This window comes from Mirounga angustirostris, unplaced genomic scaffold (genome assembly GCF_029215605.1).
Source record: "Mirounga angustirostris isolate CCGP_5_RB_7025 unplaced genomic scaffold, mMirAng1.0.hap1 SCAF_4, whole genome shotgun sequence".
Classification (NCBI taxonomy): Eukaryota; Metazoa; Chordata; class Mammalia; order Carnivora; family Phocidae; genus Mirounga; species Mirounga angustirostris.
In genome coordinates, this window is record NW_026991712.1 from 156,718,647 (window position 1) to 156,731,476 (window position 12,830).

The following is a 12,830-nucleotide window of genomic DNA, read 5'->3' on the forward strand; positions in this document are numbered from 1 at the left end:
TTCTATTGACTAATGAAGTTGGCCAACTTTTTTTGTATGCTTATTGGTCATTTGGATATCCTCTTTTGTGAAGTTCCTGTTACAAATCTTTTTCTATTTTTCTCTTGTATTGTTTGTCTTCTCTTTATCAATTTGTTGGAGCTCTTTATATATTATTGATATAATAAGCCCTTTGGGAGCTGTATGTCCTGCAAATTTATTTTCCCACTGTATGGTTTGCCCATTAATGGTATTGTTTTGATAACTTAAAAGAGACTTTATAGTATCTTCTTCAAATTTAAATGTGGTCAAATATATCAGTTTTTCCCTTTATGATTAGTGCTTTCTAAATGACACTGAAGACATTTTTTCTAATTGATGTCATGACGATATTTTCCTGTATTACCTTCAAATCAGTACTGCCCAATAAAAATATGAAGCAAGCCACACAAACAATTTAAAATTTTCTAGCATCTAATCAAAGGAGCAAAAAGAAACAGATTCAGTTAATTTAAAAGATGTTTTATTTAATCCAATATGTCTAAATTATCATTTCAACATTTCAATATAAATGCTGTTGAGATATTTCATTGTTTTTTCATACTGTGTTTAAAATCCAGTGCAAATTTTATACTGAAGAGCACATCTCAAGTGCTCAGTAGCCATGCGTGACCAGAGCAATGCTACACGATTTGTTTTTACTCTTTACAGTCAGATGTATGTTTTACTTGAAGCTGAGTGTAGTTATGAGTTTTGAATTGTTATGTAGTTTTGAGTGTAGTTATGTGCTAGGAATCTAGCTTAATTTTTTTCCGTCAGAGTATCCAGTGGACCAAGAACCAATTTATTGAAAAGACAGCCCATCCCCATGGTTCTGCTATGATACTTTTGTCTTAAGTCAAGTATCCACCTATGTGGGGACCTGTGTCTGGACCCTTCTATGCCACTTGTCTATTTGTCTATGCTGGCACTACTGCTATACTATCTTAGTTACTATAATTTTTGTGACAAGTCCTGCTATCTGGTAGGAAAATTGTTCCCACCAGTTCTTAAGAGAGTCTTGGCTATTCTTGGGCCTTTTGCCTGTCCACCCAAATTATAATGAGCTTGTCAAGTTTCCTAAAAATTTCTGTTAGGATTTTGATTGCGATTCCACTGAATCTATGTATCGGTTTGAGGAGAGCAGTTTTTTAAAAAAAGTATATCATCTGTTCATCTGATGCTATCATCTGAGTAGGACCTGGATGTGTCCTTGCCTCCTAGGCTCAGCTACCTGCCATTTTCTGGGGTACAGAAGTTCAACCTTCAGAGCTTTGATGAGAACATAATGGAAAGCCCCCTATCTTCTTGCAAGAGGCATTTCTCAAAGGCAGAAAGTCCCTGGTAAGTTTCTACAATTCTAGGATGCAGAAAAATAGAGTCTTGGAGGAACCAGGCCAAAAATCTTGAATCCCCATATGTCTATAATAGGGGCCTTCTGCTCTGTGTGTGAGCTCTTAGGGGTCACCCATTCTTGCACTCACTTTAATCCAGGGAAGATCAATAGGACTTACTTGCCTAGAGATCAGATTAGATGTTTTCCACTCACTCTTCTCTACTTTGTGTCACTGGTCTTGCTGTTTGCTCTGTGGTCACAGACCAAGTTCCATGGAGAAGCCAGTTATAAATGTAGAAGCTCATTCAGGCTGGCTAATTGGGAAAGAGAGGAAAGAAACAGATTCTCTAGAAAAAGGATCTTGTTAAAGGTGTCTCTGGCATCTGAAGTGGATTTACAAGGATGAAGACAAAATATAGATAATAGATAACCAGGTTATGGCTGAAAACACCATCATGGTTAAGGGGTCCTGTAAGTAACAGAGCTTACCTTCCAACCTGAATGTTGGTTGGCATTCTTTTGAATTCCCAATGCTCCCCAGGTCAGGCTCCTGGAGATCTACAGTTCTGGCAGTTCTGGATGGCATCAGAACTGTCCCACTCAGAGGGAAATAATCTCTCCAGGATAAGATTTGTGAATCACAGAGGTCTGGTTGGGGTTGGCTGGAATGTTGGTGAGGACCAGACTCCAAAGATCTAGAAAGAAGGGCTGGAAGGGGGAGTAGGAGCAAAGACAAAGGAGCAATAGGAAAGAGAAGCGAGATGAACAGAGTGGCAAATGGATGGTCTGGAAAGAACAGAGGAAGATTTAGACAGGGAAACCCATAAGGTAGGGTGGCAAGAAGGGATAGCTCTAGTCAGAGGAGGGAAAGAGGTAGGGCAGTAAGCTGAGAGAGGTAGACGGCGCTGGGGAGCAGTCTGAGAGCCACAAGTGTTAGGAGAGGAAGGTGGGTTGGAAAATGAGAGCATGAGGGGACAGAGTGGGCAGGTGGAGTCTGGGGCTGAGATGAGGAAGTCTGGGGCAGCTTTCTTATCATTTTTCCAAATGGCATTTCTCTAGTTACTCATCTTGGCAAAAAGGAGTAACTGGACATAAGCTCAGACCTACCCCAGCATTTATCTCCCACACCAGCCCTCGCATCATCCCATGGCTGAATGCCCATTATGAAATATGTGTGCCCTTCCATTCTGGGCAGTCAGCCGGCCTGCCAGCCAGGGAAATGGCGCCAGGTGCTAGGTTGGAGAGTGATCACAGGAAATAGCAAAGAGAAGAAATGGGGCTGTAATATTAATCCTTATTCCTTGGGATAACATGTAGTTTTGCCCCTCACTAGGCAAAGATTGATCAAAGGGCTGTGATACAGTTAGAGGCTTTGGACCAAGAGAATGGATCTGAAGCAGGTTTGGGCAAAGTGGGGAGAAGTCCGTGCCTCCAGCTATTTAACTTACTACATTTTCCAAAGCCTTTTACATCATTTATGTAACCCCATGAATATAAGGTGATCAGAGATAGTATGTCCATTTTACCAATAAGGATACTGTAGGCCAGACAGGGAACTAGATAGACAGGCAGTGGGTGACATAAGGGCTTAGGGGGCATGCAGGAGGGTGCACAAGATGGCACAGAGCACTGTCAGCATGACCCTTTCCCATGTTTCTGGACAGGATCTGGTAGGAACAGGACTTTACAGTGTAGCTTTCTTCTTTGGTCCCTGGGGTCCCTTGGTTTGTTGCCTGACCCTTACCTGGAGGCAGAAATAGGACCAAAGCCAGTCCTGAGTACCAAGTAACTAGATTTGGACTTCCTTGCTCACTATCTGAGATGCCCATCTGCATGTCAGGTGATACAGGAGACTACTGTACCCTTCCCCTTGTCTGATGTAGCAGTTATCTCTGCTTATCATTCTTGGTTTCTTTGACCATCACCCAAATCTCTCCTGTGCTCTTAACACCATAATATTCTGACTTTTCTTCCTTAGCCCAGCACCCATATCCTTGTGTACTTCACAAAACTGTTGTATTCTTTGGAAGTCCAGCTACATGACCAGAAAACTTCCTGTTTCCTTAGACTGTTCCTCTATTTCCTGTCCCTTTTATCTCCTGGCTTTAACTGTAACCTGGATTCTCCTTGAAGACATTGCTCCTCTTGCATATGTCTCAGATAGGGTCTGTTCCTCCCAAACTCTACAGTTCTTCAGGGTGTGCCATTAGCATCACCTCAAGTACTTACCTCTCCTTATTTTTTACATCTGGACATTACATTTTTTACAACTGACTCCTCCAAACCATTATTTCTCTCTTCTAATTAGAAAATCTCAATAAATAAATAAATAAGTAAATAAGAAAATCTCTTGCTCCTTAGAAGTTTTGCTACTCACCATTTCCCTGGCACTGTCAACTTCAGGGCACTGTCACCTTCAGATCTCCTGGATACTCTTTTTTTTTCTATGAAAACTTTGCACTTGTCTCAAAGTCTTAGTCTTGAGTCCATCGTCTTTTTTTTTTTTTTTAAGATTTTACTTATTTGAGAGAGAGAGTGAGCAAGAGAGAACACAAGCGGGGGGAGGGGCAGAGGGAGAGGGAAAAGCAGACTCCCTGCTCAGCGTGGAGTCTGACGTGGTGCTCGATTCCAGAACGCTGGGATCATGACCTGAGCAGAAGGCAGATGTTCAACCAACTGAGCCACCCAGGTGCCCCTTGAGTCCATCATCTTGAGTGACCTCAGTGTCCAACTAGATGATCCCATTCAATGTTCTGGCTTCTCCTTTCTTTGATTTCTTTACCAATAATGTCCACCACCTACATTCTACTTCAGTTGCTTATGGCCTTACCTTGTCTTTTCCATTACCCAAGAATTATCCTACTTCTGAAATCATGTATTCAGACATTCCATTTTCTGACCACTACTTCCTGAACTTACAGTGTAATCATTCATTTGTTTCCACTTCACTGGGGCCTATAACCACTGACTCTTACTTGCTTCTTATTAATTCTGATTTCCCTGTTATCTTTATTTCTCTCCTTACACACTTCAGAATCTATGATTCATAATTTCAATGATTTTCTTACCATAGTTCTAAACTCTCTTGCCATATCTTTTTATTGTGCTTTCCTGGGGGGAAAAAGCCCAATCTGGATAATTCCAACAGTTTGGCTTCCTTGTGTTGTTGAATGCTGCTGGAAAAAAATTTTCATATAACCTGGAAGATTGATACTAAATAATACCCATAATATTCAATACCTATGAGAATATTCATGGTGATATTGTTTATTAGAGTAAAAGAAAAATGGAAACAACTTCAATGCTTATAAATAAGGGCTTAGGTAAATTATGGTGCAGCCACACCATAGAATATGAAAAGGAAATGTCCAGATGTAAAAAATAAAGAGAGGTAAGTACTTGAGGTGATGCTAATGGCAGTCCAGGATGGTGTGGGGTGTGGATTATTGAATTTGTTAACTGCAAGGGGCTTGGGTTTTGCTGCTTATCTAGATGGAACTAAAACAACTATCTATCATCACAAAGAAATGGCAAGGTCTTTGATTGGGACCCGAATTAAAAAAAAAAAGTTTCTCTTGAGATATTGAAATCTGATTCCTACCTCTTGCCCTGGTTTTGAGTCCAAAATGTGAACTATGTAGAAACCCAAAGCCACAAATTAAACTGGTTTCAGGTCAATCTTACCTCTGAGGTGTTAGATACAAAATTTATCACTTTGTAGGAACACTGCCATAGCCCAAGCCACAAGGAAAGTCCCACTGAAGATGAGTTCACAATCCAAAATTACAAAACACATGAGCAAACAGTTCACATGAGGAATGGTCAGCAGAAATAACAAAGGGCATAGTTACACAAACACTTCACCAATAATTTCATGTAATTAAAGGCATAAAATAAGGACTTGATCTTCTAAAATAAAATGCAAGATACTAAAGAACAGATGGCAAAACAAACAAACAAATAATAGAACCAACCCCAGAATGAAAAAATATAGTCATTGAGTGAAACTGTGAACATTAAAGATAAAGAGATCTTAAAAGCAGTAAGAGAGAATAGACAGGTTATCCATAAAGGAATTAAACTCAAAGCAGAAATCTTAAACAATGAAAAACAGAAGACAGTGCAATGTTATTTTCTAAGTGCCAAGAGGAAATAACTATTAATCTAGACTTTTATACCCAGCCAAATTATCATTCAAGACTGAGTGCTAAATAAAGACAGGTCCATCATTTAACACCAAGTGCTGAATAAAGAGAATTTACCACAAATAAACTCTTATTTAAGAAAAAAAAAAAAAAAAAACAAAGGATAAGAAATTTTGATCCCAGGAAGTAGGAAATGCAAGAAGTAAGGCTAGCGCAGGGGACCATGAACTAGGATTGGTAAGTAGGAAGCCTTCCACTAGTGACTGCAAAACTTGTTGCAGCGTGCTTGCAGATTGCTGGCAGTCCCCCTGGATGTAGGAGTTAGAAGAACAGAAGCACACTAGAAACAGAAAGGAAAGCCCCTTCCTCCTGGGTGAACCTCTTGGTGTCATCTACTGACACTGTTTAACATTACAACCTGTCAGCCGGTAAAGGAGAAATGTCTCAGGGTCCAGGTCCAGGAGCACACAATGCGGAGTGAGTTTGAGCCAACAGGCAATACACTGGTAACTGGCATGGCAATGAAGGAACAAAGAAACTGGTAAACATAGGCAAATCTAAACAAGCACCATGTGACTAATAAGAATAGCAGAAACAAATTTGGGAGATGCAGAGGAATTGTGGCAGGCTGGTCTAGGGGTGCTCCTAACTGTACACGCTTAGGGTCTGCTGCACCCTGGCTCTCCCTCAAAGCCGTTGATTTTGGTGGTGAGGATGTTCTGGGAGGGGCCCAAGAAAGCCATCCTGGTAACAGGACCTTCACCACAAGTGAAGCAAAACCAGAGAGATCTCCAAGGAGAAATGGACAAATCCACAATCATTTTTTGAAATCTCAATATTCTTTTCTCAATCATCAGAAAGACAAATAGATGCAAAATCCAGATATATAGCAGACTTCAACAACATTAGCAAACAATTTGAGCTAATTGACATTTATAAAACACTCCATCCAACAACAGCAGAATAAATATTTCTTTCAAGCACATAGGGGATATTTGACCAATACAGTGTATATTCTGGGCTAGTAAACAAGTCTCAGTAAACTGAAAAGTATTCAAGTCATAGAGAGTGTGTCCTCTGGCCACAGTGAAATTAAATTAGGAATCAGTAACAAAGATTTCTAGAGAATCTACAAATATCTGGAAACTAAATAACAGACTTCTAAATAACCCATGGACCGGAGAAGAAATAAACAAGGAAAATTAAAAGTATTTTGAACTGGATGAAAATAAAAACACAACACACCAACATTTTCTCTTTTATGGAGAAAATTTTCAGGGCACTATCAGTAGAAGCAACGAGAACGGATACTGGCCAGAAAAATCAGATGACCAGCATACTCAGTGACACCAATTTTAGCAATCACTCCTAAGGAATCAGTCCAAGAATGAAGAATTCTGCATGTGTAAAGATGTTCATTTCAGTATTGTTTATAAAAGAAAGTTTTGTCAAACTGTGTATGTTATCATGCATTCACCTGAGATATGTTGGATGTGGCACAACTCAGAGCAATGCATGGGATATAACATGAAGTGGGAAAAGAAGCAATTTACAAAAGGACCAGCATACAATGAATACAGATTTATTAAAAAAAAAACCTGTACTTGGTAAGATAATGGAAAAAAGAAAACCATGAAAAAGAAAATGCCATTGATTTTAGAGAAGTGGGATTATGGTTGATTCCTATTCTTTATCTTCCCAACTTTCAGCAATGCAGTCATAACATGATGTTGACTGGGGCTTTTCCTGTTACATCAAAAGTTTGGCTAAAGTTCCACTTTCTCAAAGAGCCTCAATGAGTTGCTAGACATAAAGCAGTCCTGTGACCATCACCCATCATCATGCACCGGTAGACTATATGGAAAGACTTGAAACATGAAAGGGAGATTCATTACATAGGAGAGTACATGTAGGCTTTGTGCTAGAGGAGAGTAATGTACGAGGGGAGTGGGTACTCCCTGGCCCCTCACGGATCATGTGGGGAAAGCTCTAAGAGAATGGTCAGAGGGGCCACAGAGAGAGATCTATGCTGAGCTGTAGCAACTCTAGGCCTCCTCCCTACCCTGGCCCCAGACTGCAGTCGGACAGGTGCACCATGAGCGACTGGGAGATTGACATGGGTCCCTGGAGTTTGGAGGATGAATGAGACTGGTGCCAACTTCCCACCTGGGGAGTACTTAAGGCAAGAGGCAGACCAGAGAGGCCCCTAAAGGCAGGAAGAGGAGCTGGCAGCAGTAATGCCTGCACTGCCATTTGGGGTTGCAAGGATGTGTGTGTTTACCAGGGGCCAGTTGGATGCTGCATGTACATCCTGCCAGTTGAGGTAATGCTATAAAACTTGACCTTGCTCCTTGGTCTCTGCCTTTGTGGATGTTATACTCTGAGGGACAAGCAGATAGTAATCAAAGAATCATACACATAAATATAAATCTAGTTGTTAGAAGTCCTAACGTGGAAGGTACATTGTGTTACAAGAACACTTAACAGGGACATTAGTCTAGTTAGAGAGGTCTGGGAAAGTTTCCTCAAGGAATTGATGTATGAGATCCCAAAGTAGGAGTTAACTAGAGGAACTTTAGGGGGAGGATTGAGGGCATTTCCAGGGGGAGAGAACAACATACACCAACTTCCTAACAGCAGCAGGAGCATGGTGCGTGCAAGCAACAGAAGGAAGGCCAGTTGGGCAGAAAGTGAGGGGGAGCATGTGGAGAGGTGCAGAACCAAACTGTGGGCCTTGGAATTCGTTCTTTATCTTAAGAGCCCTGGAAAGCTATTAAACTATTTACAGCTGGCGACGATCTTCCAAGACTCATATTTTTTTTTGTCTTTTTTTTTTATTCTTATGTTAATCCCCATACATTACATCATTAGTTTTAGATGAAGTGTTCCATGATTCATTGTTTGTGCATAACACCCAGTGCTCCATGCAGAATGTGCCCTCCTCAATACCCACCACCAGGCTAACCCATCCTCCCACCCCCCTCCCCTCTAGAACCCTGTTTGTTTTTCAGAGTCCATCGTCTCTCATGGTTCGTCTACCCCTCCGATTTCCCCCCCAAGACTCATATTTTGAATGGATCGTTCTGGCTACAGTGTGGAGAACAAAACATCAGGTGAATATGTGCAGGTGTAGACCTCTTTCATTAATTTTCCCTGGAATATAGTGGGACATTTTGATCTTCAGAGTATTTCTTTTGAGATTCAGAAAGTTTTCTGATATTATACTTTCGGATATTGCCTCTGATCCATTTAGTGTTTTCTTCTTTAGAAATTCTTTAATACTTGCAGTGGATCTTTGCAACTCACCTTCATTCGGTAATCATCGTAATTTTGTTTCTTTCCCCCTGTATTCTGTGAATATTTACATTTTTGTGCAAGGTCCATCGTTCCATTTACTGTTTCCAGTTCAGACTATATTTAACTACTGTGTTCAATTCATTTTATTGGACTTAATGCCTTCTTATCTCAGTCTGTTATCTTCACGTGGCCTGCTTCGTCCTCTTGTACTTGACTGAAATCACAGAACAGCTATTTTAAAATATTTCTCTTTTCTTCTTTTTTCAAATAAAGGTGTATTCTCCGAAGTTCCAGGATGCTGCTCTCTTCTCACGAGCTGCAGATACCCTATCACAGCGCTGGCCTCCTGGGAAGCATAAAGCGTCAAGAACTCATGGAACTCATGGAACTCATGGCGTTGACGGACTAACGGACTGGTGGAGCTAGTGAGGGTGGAGCGTGATAACGGGATGATGATGATACCGATGTTGGTGGTGGAGAGATGCTGAGTTGGGTGATAATACTGAGGGCAGTAATGCACTAGGGAAAGGGTGATAATTTGGGAACGATGGCAAATAAATGCAAGGTGAACACCAGCAGGGTGATGTGGCTGTGGTGATGTAAAGTCTGATGGACGTGACAGGTGATGGTGGTGGTGAAGGTGAAGGTGCAAGCACATGCTGGTGTACACACTTGGGGTAAAGCCGGGTAAAAGAAAGCAAGTGTCTTCTGAGGCCCCTGAGGGACACTGGGTCACTTGTGATCTTCCTGAGTAGCTGCTGCCGTTTGCCCAGCTGTCTAACAAGCTGAAGTTCTTAATGATGCTCCTTCCATATTCTTAGACACGGAATTTAACAAGTCCCCCCAGGACTTCTCACTTCAGAGCAACTCCGCTGTGGCTTAGTTGGGCCATAGCCAGCCAGGACCTCTTGGGGTAAAGGGACCCAGGAGTGGCTCCCAGTAACTGGGGAACAAACTTGGAGACTCACAGCAGGGGTGGGGGGAGGAAGAAGAATGATCAAGATGTTTACTTCTGGCTTAATTGAGCTGAGAAAAGTGTAGCTCTGTATAACTGACAGTTCTTGTATCCTCCTGGGAAGCGTCAAGCTAATGCAGAGCTGGCGGGGAATTCTCAGTAGCTCAAAGCCTGGGGCTGGGGATGACACTTGGGAAGCCACATGCGCAGTCCCAAGGCGGGATCCAGATTCAGCTGGTGGATGCTGCCTGAGAAGTTTTTCTCCGCCTTGAGCTAGCCTTGACGCGTAAGTCAGTGACCAAGTATCAGCGCTATTAGGAGCCTGGAAGCTGACAGTGATGGCCCAATTACACCAGAAAACCCGAAGGTGCTTTTACTGCCATTCATAACTTCCCTTTATTTTTCTCTAGTTATACAAATGACCATTAATACAGTTATTATAAACATTGAACCAATACAGATAAGAAAAAGTCCCCTTTGATTCTCTCTTCAAGGCTAGTCCCCTTAAATCTGCAAAAATCAAAACACACAGTAAAGATATAGTCTTAATAATTTTATTATAATAATTTTGACAATTTTGGTGAACTGGATAAGTGAACTAAAAGATGCATTAAGAGAATAAAGAATATATGACCACATGCATTTACTAAAAACTCTAATACTTCTTTTCTCTCAGCTTTATGGAAGTGTGACTGACAAACATTGTATAGGTTTAAAGGGTACCATGCGATGTTCTGATAATATGCATACATTGTAAAATGATTACCACAGTTGAGCTGGTTCAATCAAGTGCTTCTAGTTTCTTAAGGTGAATGAGATGATTTGAGATCTTTCTTATTTTTATTTTTTTTATTTATTTATTTATTTATTTATTTATTTATTTATTTATTTATTTTAAAGATTTTATTTATTTATTTGACAGAGAGAGACATGAGAGAGGGAACACAAGCAGGGGGAGTGGGAGAGGGAGAAGCAGGCTTCCCGCTGAGCAGGGAGCCATATGCGGGGCTCGATCCCAGAACCCTGGGATCATGACCTGAACCGAAGGCAGCCGCCTAACGACTGAGCCACCCAGGGCCCCAGATCTTTCTTATTTTTAAATAAGCACTGTTTGGTTTTTTTTTGTCTTTTTTTTTTTTTTGCATTCTATGAATTTTGGCATGTTGTGTTTTTGTGTTCATTCATGTCAAATATCTTCTCCTTTCCCCTGTGATTTCCCCTGTGACTTCTCCTTTGACCTATTGGTTATGTAAGAGCATGTTATTGAATTTCCACATATTGAAACTGAACCTCAGTAGTATACAAAAACTTCACACCTCTGTGCCTTCGTTCCCTCCTCAGAGCCCTCACGGGGCATGCAGGACTCCCAAGAACAATAATGGAGAGTGAATGTAACAGGAGGGCAGACAGGGTCAAGTAGTCATGGCTGCATTCCTGAGGGAGGTGGACCTGAAATTTAGGGCAGACTTGAAGACCTAAGGGGAGAGGATCTTCATAAGGTGCAAATGAGGGAGAATAATAAATGTACAGATGACTTAATTGTATACCAGGCACAGTCTTAAAAGCTTTATACTTGTTAACTCATTTTGTCTTCCCTACCATCTTCCCTATGAAGCACGTTCTAGTTTACTGATAAAAGGCCTGGAGGCCTGGAAAGGTTTTTGAAACTTGCCCAAAGTCACAGCTGGTAACTGTGAAACCAGGGATCCAATCCATGCATTCTGGTGCTAACCCAGAGGAAATAAAGAGCCCGGGAGGGTGTGGACCTCTGGGGAACAGTCAGGGCTTGGGTCAGGGGGTTCACTGTACCCAGCCTTGAGTCCCAGGTGTTGGAGTTTAGACTTGATGCTCAGTTCCTGGGGATTTCAAAGGCACAGGGAGTTCATTGGAAGTCATCGGATTTGTCCCCCTGGGAACCAGGGCCCCCAGGAGCACAGTTTCAAAGGAGAGCTCCTCAGACCTGGGACCCATCCCTCATACAGAACCCAACAACAGGTAAAGAGTGGTGGGAGTGGGGACAGTGGCCTGTGGCTTGGGTGTCTTCTCCTCTGAGTCATCCCTTCTTTGCCTGCTCTGGTTCACTCTACTGTCTACAAATCTGCACATCTGCAAGTTCCTTCATGCCTGTGCTGCTTGCTCTGTCCTTTCCTTTGTCTGCCTCTTCTTCCCCAACTCTCTGACTTGCTCTCCATCCAAGTACCTTACTTTTCCCTCTTTGTCTCTATCTGACTTAGTGTGCACATCTCCCTTAAGACATCTGGCCTTCAGTTGCCAATGAAGAGAAGAAGGGACTGCTGCTGGGGAGGCTGAGGCAGCCGGGCATTCCCATGTCCCTGTCCTAATCAGGGGGACCCTTGGAAGTGGGCAAGACAAGGGATGCAGATGGAAGGTGGGGAAGGTTGATAGGACAGCACTAGGATATGGGAGAGAAGGAAGGGGTTGCTGCAAGGAGATCTCAGGGAGGCAGGGATTTGGACCACCTTGGGACCTGCTCTAAAAATCTCTTATTGAGGAGGAGGGAGCAAGGCAGATGCCTCCCGCCAAGATACCTATAGTTCAGAGGATGCTCTCTGTCATAGTTGCCAGGAAGTGTGGGGCTGAGTGTGTCTCTGGAGCTTATCCCCCATTCACATTCCCTCTGTTTCTCTTCTATGCATCCAGTGCTCTTTCCCACATACATTCTGCATCAGTAGAATGAGCAGACAAAGGCCATGGTGAAAGTGCTCTTTTATTTAGATTGCTCCTAGAAAATGCTCTAGGACTGAGTGAGTGGGTGGGACTGGGAGTTGGGAGTCACAGTGAGAGGCTGCTACAGTGCTCCAGGTATTAGGCATCAGGAAAAAGTGAAGTTAGATAATAAAGAGGACAGAGAAGTTGGGAAAGTCCTTAACTCTTCCAGGGAGAATGGACCTCAGCAGCCCTCCTGCTCCACCTCTCTTAGTCTAGGTTGATCCCACTGTGTCCCTGACATATGGTCAGCTAGATTGAGCCTGAACCTCTCAACAAAAACAGGGAGCTCATTTCTTCTCAGGACAGTCCTTTCTGTCTATGAACATCTCTGACATTCTCTAGTCAATCT